Source organism: Bactrocera oleae, chromosome 5, assembly GCF_042242935.1.
Source record: "Bactrocera oleae isolate idBacOlea1 chromosome 5, idBacOlea1, whole genome shotgun sequence".
In the NCBI taxonomy this organism is placed as follows: domain Eukaryota; kingdom Metazoa; phylum Arthropoda; class Insecta; order Diptera; family Tephritidae; genus Bactrocera; species Bactrocera oleae.
In genome coordinates this window covers 57,182,185-57,194,857 of record NC_091539.1, presented here as the reverse complement: position 1 = coordinate 57,194,857, position 12,673 = coordinate 57,182,185, and positions in this window count along the sequence as shown.

The following is a 12,673-nucleotide window of genomic DNA, read 5'->3' as shown; positions in this document are numbered from 1 at the left end:
TTGAGGGAGGGGATGCAGTGAAACAGCACAGCATTGCGTCGCGCTAAAGGATATACGGGTGCACAGGTTGAGTGGGCATGTTAGGCGCGTAACCTGTATTTAACTCGTCGATTGAGTTGCTCATGTAGCCGATAATTGGCGTTCATGGCAGGCGGTCGAACATGCGCTGGCAAATGTTGTTGTTCGTGCTGATGTTGCTGCTGGTGTTATTGGCGGTATTTTGGCTGCACTTGATTACCAGTTATCGTGGCAGGCGTACACGGACCGACAAAGAGGCAAGCCCATACAAACCTACATATAAGTATAGTATTTGAGCGCCCATGAGTAACAAAAACAAGCAGCATTTATATTTTTATAGCTGACTTTACGTCCACAGTTTCGTCTGTGCAGCTGTTGCTCCCCAACGTGCGTAGCTGAAGTAGTGGAAGAGAGCTTTTTGTAGCGTTTGAAATTTTTTTTGTTGCCGATTAAAAACGTAAACTGCGTTACGCCTGCAACTACGAAACAACAAAAGCAAAGGCGGCACGAGGCACAGGTCCAATGCAACAACAATAATAACAACCACTAAAGTAATAAAACGCGGCATCGAAAACGTGTGCCGATACTTTAATTAGTTTTCCTTTTGATATTTGCTTGCTTGTTGCAACGCATCGAGCTTACGGACTGCACGTTACGCCGGCCGCTTGACTGCCTGGCGTCAGTGTCGCACAAATATTGACTGACGTGCAGTGAGGCTGAAGGAGGCAGCTTTTGCCCGCTGGCGGAGAATTTTAATTGAGATTTCATACTAAAGGTCGAAAATGCATCATTAAGCTTGTCGTAAATTAATTTTGGTTGTAATTTCTTTGAAAAGATTTTCGGTAAGTGATAAAATAGCGGTTATGAGGTGAAGCTGGAAATTGGCTAAAACATGTTGTGGAGTTGCCGTCAATATGGTGCATGATATTACATGTGGAATGTAAATAAGTAAGGAAAGTATAAAGAAGATGAAAGCATTAAAATATTCGATAAAGAAAATAAGTTATTGGCATAATTTGGCAGGGAACTTTAATTGGTTGCATGTGAAAGTGTTCACAATGAACTTGGCCCTATTAGAGCAGGTATTGCGGGTTCAACGACTTATGATACAAGTTCAATATTTTATATATATATAAAAATATAAACATTTAAATCAAGAGAAATTGTTTTTCTGTCAATTAAAATATTTTTTTTTTTGTAAAAAATATTATTTTTTATTTTAATAATTAATTTAATAAGGAGAGAATATATCTTTTCATGTAAATTATGTTTTCCTTTTTTCATAATAGCTGTACAATATATTATTTGTATATAAAAATTACTTACTCGTAACAAATTTTCATTTATACTCCTTTTATTTCTGCTTTTGATAAGTGTGTAATATTTTAATTACTCTAAAAACACTCTTTTGTGATGCTTCTGGAACAAAAATTTTTGATCTAACATTAAAAATAAATTGAAATACTGCACTACACTTTTTTCACTTCTTGGACTTAATATAAATCAATTACTAACTTTTTTCTCACTCACTCATTCACTTTTTTCTACTCAAATAATTATATACAATAATAATTTATTTATTTTATATTGATTAAAAATTTTAATAAATAATAATTTTTTTCTATTTTGTTATTTTTTTTTTTGATAAATAAAACTTTTTATTAATAATTAATTTTTATATCAATATAATCCAATTTCTTTAGAATCTTTTTTATTAATTAACAATTTTTCGCCCGAAAATTTTTGGATTATGGGGTTATATAAACTAGTGAATTAAAAAAAACCGATTTTTTGATTTTGAAAATTTGAAATTGACCCGAAAAATTGTTCTGGAGATATGAACGTATTTGTAAGAATTTTTTGATTTAGTGTAATTGGCTCCATCTTAAATATATTTGTCAGGTAATCAATGAAGGAATAATATTTTTGATTTTTTAAGCCACTCTGAAGTGTAATTTATTTCACAAAAATTAATTTATCAAAAATCAAAATTTTGACTAGCTCCTCGACCATTACCTGAATTCAGCTAGAATAATAATAAATTAATTTGGACATCAGATGCTTTAAGCAGAAGAATTAAGAAGAAATCGTCAGATAACTTTTTTCGGAAGGCCTCGTGGAGTTCGGCTACGCAAACAAGGAAATCAAAAATTTTTAATCAACCAATTATTAAAATACATGAAATTCAGGAAATTTTAATTTCTTATTTATTAATTGAAAAAAAAGCTTATTTACAAAAAAATTACTTTAAAATCGATTTTTTTCTGATTTGCTAGTGGATATTAACCCCTTTACGTTATTCAATTTGCTAGTTTAATCAATTTTTTTCAAGTTAACATGTTTTTGTATACGTGTTTTTATGCAGAAATTACTAGTCAATAATTTGCAACGAAGAAACTATTTTTCGAATTTTTTTAATAAAAAGTGAAATATTCACTCAATGTTAAAGCCTCTTTTTTTATATATTATCCTTTTCACTTAGTATTTTTAAATAATAGTATTGCTTTAAAATAAAAATAAAAATTTTGCAACAAACTTATTATTATTATTTCCTTTTAACACCTTTTGACACATTTGCACCAAACATATATGTTTGTATGTATGTGTTTATGCATGTATATGCTAACGACCATTTACTTCATTTACACAGTTCATAAAACAAAAACAAAAACACGTAAACTAATGGGAGGCAAGCACTCGTTGCAGCACAAAAGGTGCTGCGAGCACCCACTGTCTTTTCTTTGCAAATGAAAAGGCCGGCACTTAATGTTTGACTTCATTTAATTGCAAAATACTACTATTTTTGATTTATAAACAAATAATTACATTTATTGCACAATTTAAGTAATACTAAGTTCGTTTAATGAAAGAAATAATTAATTTGTTGCACAATTAAATACAAAAATTAAAATTTTCACTTGTAGTTAGTTGCTGTGTAGCGTAGGTTGTCGACGGAGAAGGAAACTGTCAAGAACAAACGGAATCAGAAGAGAGTCAAAGACGGATGCAGTGTTGCAGTCGCTTTATAAAATATTTAAATGTGAAAATCAAAAACCAATCAGACTGATGTTAAATCTGATTAGAACGGCTGTTTATATGTATTTTAAAAATTATTTTAAAAAAGTCATAATAATTATTTTCCGTTTCTCAATGGGAAATTAGTTGGAATAATAAATATTAAATGTTTATTTTTTAAGTAAATAAAATAAAAAAATTATTATTATATAATTTTCAGCTATTAAAAAATATTATTTTTTTTGCAAAAATTATTAGTTTAAAAGAAATAGAAAATTATAAATTTATTATTTTTAGTTAAACATCCATAACTAGTTATAAATAAAATGTTTATAATGCTATTAATACTTTTTTATCTTTAAAACTCACATAATGCTCGTACCATCAATAATAAAAAGTGCGTCAAAATTACAAATGAATCTACTTTTTAAAAGTGTACCTTGCTATTATAATAAATTGTAAATTATTAATTAATTACAATATTATTATAATTGCTCAGAAACGTGGCAACCTCTTCGAAATATATTTTTAAATTCAAATAATGGATGAGTAATGCATTCCGTATGATTCTCTTCATTATTTTTTTTATTTTAAAATAATATCAAAATATAATAATTAACTAACTGTTAGCTGTTAGTGCTCCTGAATTCTTCAATACATTTTATGCACTGAATAAAAAAAGTCAATTTCGTTTTATTTAGTTTATTTGAAAGAAGTTATTCAAATTTTTAATTTCTAAGGTTCCATTCACTCATGCGCATGCAACTCTGCTCAATGAAGAAGGCAAAGTAACTTCACCCGCTGCACATCCGTTATATGTCAGTTTCCTTGTGCATGTGTGAAAAAGTTAGGTGCGAAATCGTTGTGAGTGAATAAATTGAAATATTGCTCGGAAAAAGGCTAAAATTAAAACAATTAGTTACTAAATTTAATCATAATTAATAATAAAATAGTAAAAAATTAATGGCCCGCATTGTTTTTATGTGTTTAATTCGCAGGTGGACAGAGCATGCTGCTAGCAGCGTTGTTGTTCAAATTGCTGTTGGCAAAGTGTTAGAAATTTAAGTTAAAAATAAGTTTTGCAGAAATATTTAAATAAGGTAAGTGGATTTATGGATTATTTTAAGTGGAATTAACAATATTCTATGGCGCAGCGAACAATTTTTCGTTAGAACACATGTTCATTTACATTCTTTGCATGCAGTGTTGAGAGCACCGCTGTTACATTCAATGCATTTATAAACAGTTTGAAAAGCGCTGGATTGTAAATTGCTTTAAACATTGGTAAAAATGCTTCTTTTCCAAGGAGGACTTGTGAATTTCAAAAAATTTGTTTTGCATATAGTATATACATATATCGAATATACATATAATTGAGAATATTCTCTGAAAATTTCAAATTGATTCGGTTAATAATTTGGAAATTGGAAAAATTTATTGAAAATGCTGTTTTTAGAGTCGGGGAGAAAAAATTTCTCCGAGACGTCTAAAACCGATCGACTTGAAAATTTCATACGACCTTCTTAGATATATTTGTCAAGTATTGATCGTAGGTTGATACAATTTTTGCTTGCAAGTTCTCTGGTCAAATCTACTAACTACATATGTATGTATATATAATAAGTTCCGATAATAGAGCGGTTTGACCAGAGAACTTAGAAGAATTTCATTTACGTTTTCTGGATTGATAATAGCAAAACGTCATAATGGACAACATGTTGCATCGCCTATACTTAATCTAACGAAAAGTGACGAACATCTTGTTCGAAATTGCGAAAGTTGCAATGCAACCGAATTTGCTTCATTTCATTGCTTATAATTTTGCGATATAATTTCTTCCTTTAAATTTTTTTACTTAATATATTGTTTTTGCTGCTGTACACTAATCTGTTAGTAACATTTGCTTATTAGCATTTGCTGTTAAATGCAATCCATGTCCCTGTTAATTAACAGTTTGCTTCCCACTCGTTTCTTTTGCACGAATGTTGTTAACGTTATTTTTATAAATGAGCACCTGTGGAAGAGAGCGAGAGAGACTGAGTTAGTGAGTGTGATACATATGTATGTATTCGTATGTTGGGAAACATTTACCTATGTTTGTTGAAACATTCGGTGTTGTTAGCAACAAAAGGAAATGTTGCAATGTCGTCAGAATAAATGAGAGATGTTACATTTAGTGATGTTGACGAGTTTTGTTATACTTTTTTTATAACGGGTTCACAGGAAACGATATTAAAGTATTTTTCAGATATGTTAACCATTTATGGCGTTTTTTAAAATAAAATTTCTATAATTTATTAGGTTTTTTTCGGTAGGAATACAAATTTTATTTTATATATAGATATTTTTATGTTTTATTGATGCTAATCTGCACTATATATACATATATATGGTTTATGTGTATTTATATAAATATGAATTATATTTTTACGTTCCGATAAAGGAGCAGCTTCTTGGGGGGAAAAAACGTATGTTTAGTTTCAGATCGATATCTCAAAAATTCAGGGACTAGCTCGCGTATATATGTACAGACAAAAAGACGAACAGACAGACGGGCATGACTAAATCGACTGAGGCCTAGTATTTTATACTAAGTATATATATTTTATATGGTCCGACGTTTCCTTTTTTGTGTTACAAACGCCCTAGCAAACTTAATATACGCTGATCAAGGTATAAGTGTTTAAATACTTAATGAAAAAATTCCATATGGATTTGTTTTTGCATTACGAGGTAGTCTCTTTTTGATATCACTTCGAATATGAAATATTTTGAGCGCGAACAGCAGAGTTTTTTTGTCATTTACTCTCCACTAGGCGCTCCACTTCCTAATATTAAGCTCTTCAGATAACTTAAACGGCAAATGATAGCCTAATTATGCAATCGCTCTCAAATGAAGATAAATAATATTGTGGCTTTTTATTTCTGTACATACTCAATCATAATCAAGCTAATCACAGGACAAAAAAAAAATTCACCATCAAACCATTTACATTAACCATATTTCAAAAGTGCAAAGCGGCAAATCCTGCATGAGTTGGGGTAAAGGGATTAAGCACCAAATGACCAAAATACATACATATGTACATACACGCATGGGTGCTACACTTGCTGAAATTTGCACATATCGGATATACTACTATGGCTACTCGTGTTGGTATTCATGATAAAAGTATGCCGTCAACGGCTGCTGCGTCAAAATCACGCAACTACAACAATTAATTACAATTTATTACAGTCTATTGAACTTGAAAAGACCAACAGAGGAGTGAGTAGAAAAGTGTACGCAAGACAAAGTGGCCAGCGGCAGTGAGGTTTAGGCGACCGAAGCTGTGCCATAAATTATAACAAAAACTCAGTCGATTGAAAAGCGAATTGGCCAATTTGCCTGAACCTGAAACTGAACCTGAGCTCTGTCGAAGGAATAACCGAATAAGTAGGAATATTAATATACTTATGAACACCACTGTATATACATATGTGTGTGTATGTAATTAAGTTTATGCGTGTGTGCATGTGTGTCTGACATATTTATTTGCCGAGATGATTGTTGGCTTATTTTTCATTTAGAAACTGCCTGCCATTGAAATGAGCCACATCTGTTCATATTTTTTGTTGTTGTTGTTATTGTTATTTTATTGCGAGGTTGACTGGCGGTCAAAAAATGTGCGCAAATACCATCCAAAAATTGTCAATACAATAAATTTATAAATAAATTGAGACCAAAGTCAGTGAGCACAAACACACGCGCACACACACTTTCAAACAGACAAGCAAACATGTTTGATATTGTAAACACTTTTGTAGCTTAGAAAAGCTCATAGCAGCGTCTAGCTCCCACAGCCTCTATACCCAAAGCGATTTGTCCATTACAATGGCATAGTGCTATTGTTGCCACGCAAGCGATAAGCAAAGAAAGCAAGCGTGAAATGACAGGGTAGATAGAGGAAAGGCCAAAGTGTTTGTGTGCATATACAGTGTAACGGTAAAAGTTCGAAAGGGGGAATGAAAGTGTTCAACTCGAGTGCTGGAGCACCCAAAATGGCCATGTCTAGTGAATTTACTAGTTTGACTTTAAGGCGGTGGTACGCACTTAAGAAATGCCCAGTGGGTGGGTGGGCCACCACATTTTACGGTTAGAATGAAGGGTGCCTTGCAACTATACGTTGTTATTATTATTAAAATATGTGTGTTTTTTTTTGCTTTTAGCAAAAAAGAAAATTGTATCAATATTTGTGACAATATTACTTTTTATAGTGCACAGCGTTCGTAGAGCTTTTCAAATATATAAGTGAAAAGCCTTAAAGCTATATCCAGCCACAGACATACATACATATGTATATGTTCATAATATATATGTATATATACTAAAATGCCCTTTCAAGTATTTATATGTATGCATGCAAGTTGTTATTGCCAACAACCACTTACCAGCGTGTTTATTTCCGTTTCCGCTGCATTCGATTTTCGTTCGCTTACTCAACCAACCACAACGGAAATTTGTTTTCGTTTCATTTTCCTTTCAACTTCGCATTGCCGCTTTTAGTACAAGTGAGCTAAGTAAGTACGGTTACAAGTTGATAATAGCGGAATCACTTAGATTTGCTCGCAGCACCAACTTCACTTTTAGGACCCACTAAGTTGAAGCCACAGTGGCTTCCGCTTACTATTACCCTTGTAGGTCAGCAGCAATAAAGGAAGGATCGTAGGTATTAAAGAGAGAGCAAAACAAGTGAAAGTTGTTGGTAGATACCGTACTTTAGCTGGTAGAGTTAGTAATAGTTGATTACTCAAAGTATGTATTTACATAAATATTTGTTTTATAAAAGCAAGCAAATCTTATCTAGATGCTCAGAGATCTATGACTGTCACATATATGACATCACTAATTGACTATAATTAAAAAATCGCAAAAATTTCTATATAATAAAGCTTTCGATGAGCCAGTGAGGAATTTTGGGGGGAAATGGTATAAATGGAATAAGGGGATTATAACCTTTTGCAAGTCAGGAAAAATTAAGAGATATTTTTTTAATAAATAAATTAATAATCAATGGCTAATTTAGAAAAATTTTGGATTTCCTTGATCTCGTAGCCGATCTTCAGGAGGACCTCCGAAGAAGAAGTCTCGCCGAGAGGAAGATTTTTCTACATAAAATTAGTATTAACTTTTGTGAACACAGAAATTTGGAAAAAAAACGAAGTTATCGCCATTAATCTTATTCCTTCGATCAATACCTCTCAAAAATATCCAAGAAGCTCGTTTGCAATTTTTAAGTTGATCGGTTCAACGGTTTCGAAGAAACTTTCCTCTCCGATTTTGGAAACAGCGTTTCGAGTAAAACGCGTTGGGGAACCTAATTTAAAAATTTCTTGCAAATATGTCCATATCTTCAAAACTATTTGCCAAATCAACTGCAAATTTTCGAAGAATACTCTCAAACATGTATACATTCGATATATATGCAAATAAAAAAATCTAATTTTTGAAATTAAGAAGTCGATATAACTTTTAACTCTATTTTTAATAAACTTCAATAATATTTAATATTAATATTTTAAAGGAATTTAATAATAGTAAGAAATCGTGAACCAGCATACAAATGTTCAAAGCTAATTCCAACAGCTGTAATACTTTAGGTTTTCTTACCACAATTATCTACTTTTATCCACTTTGCGTCACTTTACATGTCCCTAAAGGGCAAGCGTTTTATATTCTGCTTTCTTGAAAGCTCATTTACTTTGAGCTCAATCGTTAGCAGCACCCGCATTTCCAAATTCGAGCTGACATTCATTGGCCACTATTTATTGTGCTTTTTATTCGTTTAGAATTTTCCTTTATTTTTTTCCCACACAATATTTCTCATGATTCCACCGTCACCGTAACTTTAATTTGCACTCAAAAAAAATAAATATTATTGTCCTTTACTTGCACCCCCATCAACTATATCCCTTCTACATAAGTAAACCATGCTTTTGTGCTAAATTCCTTCCAGCATTCCCTTTGTGTGACCTTCGTTTCCTTTCCGAACATTTTGTTCTCAACATCTTCCTTTCGTATTTCTAAATCTCATCTCACGATTTCTTGGCCCATTAGCCTGCTTTTACCGGTCATTGGGATTTTCTTGCATATCATTCTTATTGGTTTTTTTGTCATAATTTCTTTGACTGTAGTTTGTTCGGGTAGCGCCTATGCGTTTGCCACCGGTTTCCTTTTATGGCGGCTTCTCACTCCTATAGCCATTACTTTCTTTGTTCTTTACCCTCAGAATTGCTTGCGCTTTTGCGAATTTATTGCCGTAATTTTATTAAACAAACTTCGTTTTTCAACTTACTTCATCTCATGGGTTTATTATCTTGGCTAAACTTTTACTTTGTATTTTTTCTTCCTTCTTTATTCGTTCCACTGAAAAATGAGTTGTTTACCTTTCTATGTACTCAAGGATTACACAATGTACGAACAGATATATGATATTTTAATACGAGTATTTTCTGTTTCAAGCTCCAGAGACACAAAACATTAACAGATATTAAATATGTTCCCCTAATCGTTTCTTTAGGTGTACTTTTCCGTTCAGTTCGCCATCTATAGCAGGTCGAACGCTTTTCTATTGTATTGTAGAATACCTTTTTATTGTACTAGTTACACTTTCTTTTTTGATACAGTCTATATTATTGTTTAATGCCTTTAACTCACATATTTCAAATAGATCTCATAACCAATATCGGAATCGTTCTCTTTTAAACTCTTATTCGTTTAAAATTTTAAAACAAGTCTAAGGTCTTTGTATACTAGTATGATAAGTTATTTCAAAAAGGAAAATTTGTCAAAAACCAATTATTTCAGATAATGTTCTATATCCTGGAACAATGGATCGTTTCTTTCGGCATCAAAAATCAACGATAAATCAGGCCATACTTTGTCGGTCAAGAGTCCTCCTCCACGTCTAAGAGCCTAAGAGCCTAATTTCTCTAAGAGCTTATACTCTTTTCCGATTTTTCTTAAAGACTTGTGGCAAGTAAATGTGATATACCATACGAATATCCATTTCAATGGTGTACTTCATGAGCGTAGAACTTCGGTTGGACAATCCAAGTTCGTTTTTCTACGCCAAAAATGTACATAGTTGCATAGTTTCGTGCTCGCATATGCGAATTCTTCAATATGTGGACGTTCTACTTCACTTTTGTTCCGAGTAAATCCTTGATCCCTTGTCGAAGAAGTAAAAAAGAGCACTACGATGGGGATATCATGGAAACATGTTTATATTAGAACTATACTAATGCAACGTGAACTATATGTTTTCCGATATTTCCAAGCATTTTAAAGCTTCTACTGTTTAGTTGTTATAATTAATTTCGTTCTGGTACTTTCAAAAGCTTTTTGAAAGAGCTTCTGGTGTAATTTGTAATGTGTGTCTTTCAGCTGCGTTAGAACACTTAAACGGTGCTTTTCGGTTAAATAAAAATTATTCTGAAATTTAGATCGGTCATGAATCGAAATCTTTTCGAAAACCAAAACCCCATGTAAACTTAAATGACCGGCATTCGAAAACTACACAGATACAATAAAATAAAATTTCGCGTATATCAATTTGTCGAAGGATAAAGTGTTTTAATAAACTTGACATCTTAGTTGGAGAAAAGAGTGTTCAACATTTTCGAAGTTAGAATTTAGTCAATATTATTTTTTCCTGGTTTTTGTCTCTAGAACTTTGTCCAATTGTGTGTGCGTTAGAAATGTCAGTCGTTTAATCATGTCAAAACTTTTTATGCTGCCTTTAGTTCCTTGTCCTTATCCCAACCCCCTAACTTGACGGCTACTAAGTGTGACAAACAATAACACACAACGTAGCGAACATTTAGTTCCTTGTTTAAGTATTTGTTTGCATGTGAAATGTGTTTTGTGCCATAATGACCCAAATACTTTTGTCTGCACCTCGATTACCAAATCCCTGGTGCTCTAAGCCTAATGTCTATCACTACTGCCTCCATAATATATCTATGCATACATGTAAATATGTAGAAGTGTTTAAATGCCACCACCCAGCAGACACCACCATAAAAACAACATGTGCAATATTGTGTGTGACAACCACAACAAATGAGCTCCAGTCAATGCAATGACCGTCATTAAACAGATAGTCCTTTTTTACAAATTGTCTGTTGGACTATAATGGCAGTGAGTTGAACTGACTATGAGCCATAATCGAAATCGCCTTTTCAACGGTACATAGATATGGTTTGTAACTATATATGTAGATATGCATTTAGAACTATCTAAGTACGTATGTCTCAATGTTAATTTTTTATTGTAATTGCATTGTTCGTTGTCAACAGACGTTTACACACCAATAAGTAAGTGCAAACACTTAAATATGAGCAATTACCCATCAGTGAAAACTAGTTATAAACTACTATCTAACTAGTATGAAGGTCAACTAGTCGAAAAGCTGTCTTTTTTACTTTAGATAGGCAAATTAAAAAGTGAGTAATACAAAATTATATTAATTAGTATAAAATACCTGAAGTTTGGAAGAAGATGAAGAGACCGACCGCACGCCAACAAAAGCTTTAGTAAGTTCACTTGGAGTACGGTCACTGTCAGAAAAGATCCTCGCTCCTTCTGATTGTGACATTTAACGCTTGTGCCGCATTTATTCAGTGAGTTATCGCACTTTCGGTAGTTTTCAACATAACCGTTACATGGAGAGTGGACGTGGTTATTATCTGATTTTCACAGTATATGAAGAAGAGCTAAAAAGACTTCTATCCAACAAGTTTAATAAATTATAAGGTTCAGCGTGACGAGTTGAGTCGATTTAGCCATGCCTGTCCATCTGTTTGTATATAGACGAACTAGTCTCTCAGTTTTTGAAATATCTATCTGAAGTTTGGCACCCATGATTTTCTCCACCAAGAAGCTGCGATAGGGTCAATATTGGACTACTATAGAATATAGCTGTTATACAAACTGAACTATCGAAGTTAAGTGCTTGTATGTAAAGCTTTCTTATTTGACTAGATATCTTCAAAAAATTTGGCAGGTGTTACTATCAAAGGCATCGCTATAATCTTTTTAAGATTTCTTCTTAAGATTGGAGCACTATATCATATAGCTGCCATGCAATCTGACCAACCAAAGTTCTTGTAATTAGTATTTGTGAAGCGGATTATAGCTTATAGCGTTTTTTCTTTTTTCTGTGAAGTTGTCTTCGTTGTATGCAGTTTGAACTTAGTAACAGAATTTATGGCAAGACTAAAGGTATACTTCGAACGTATCTTCGAGCGTTGAAAACAGGCCTTACTCCGATAACACTACTAAGTGTGTTCTTTTAAAAGAGGTATACAAAAGAGACTACCCCAACGAGTCAAATAGTATTTTGCAGGGCTTTTACAGGATCAGCTGATTACAAGTATAGTTTTATGTTTATGAAATTTTAACTCTGGAAATAAGTGATATTTTTCCAAGAAAACTTATTTATGTTTTGGACAATTTTTGGGATATATTTAATACCATACATATATTTATTGCTTTCAAACAACTAGCTTGTTTAGTATATAAAATGATGAATAAACATTAAAAAAGATTCTAACAAAATATTCTAATAACTTAAACCGATTTTAGTTTTTTGTATAA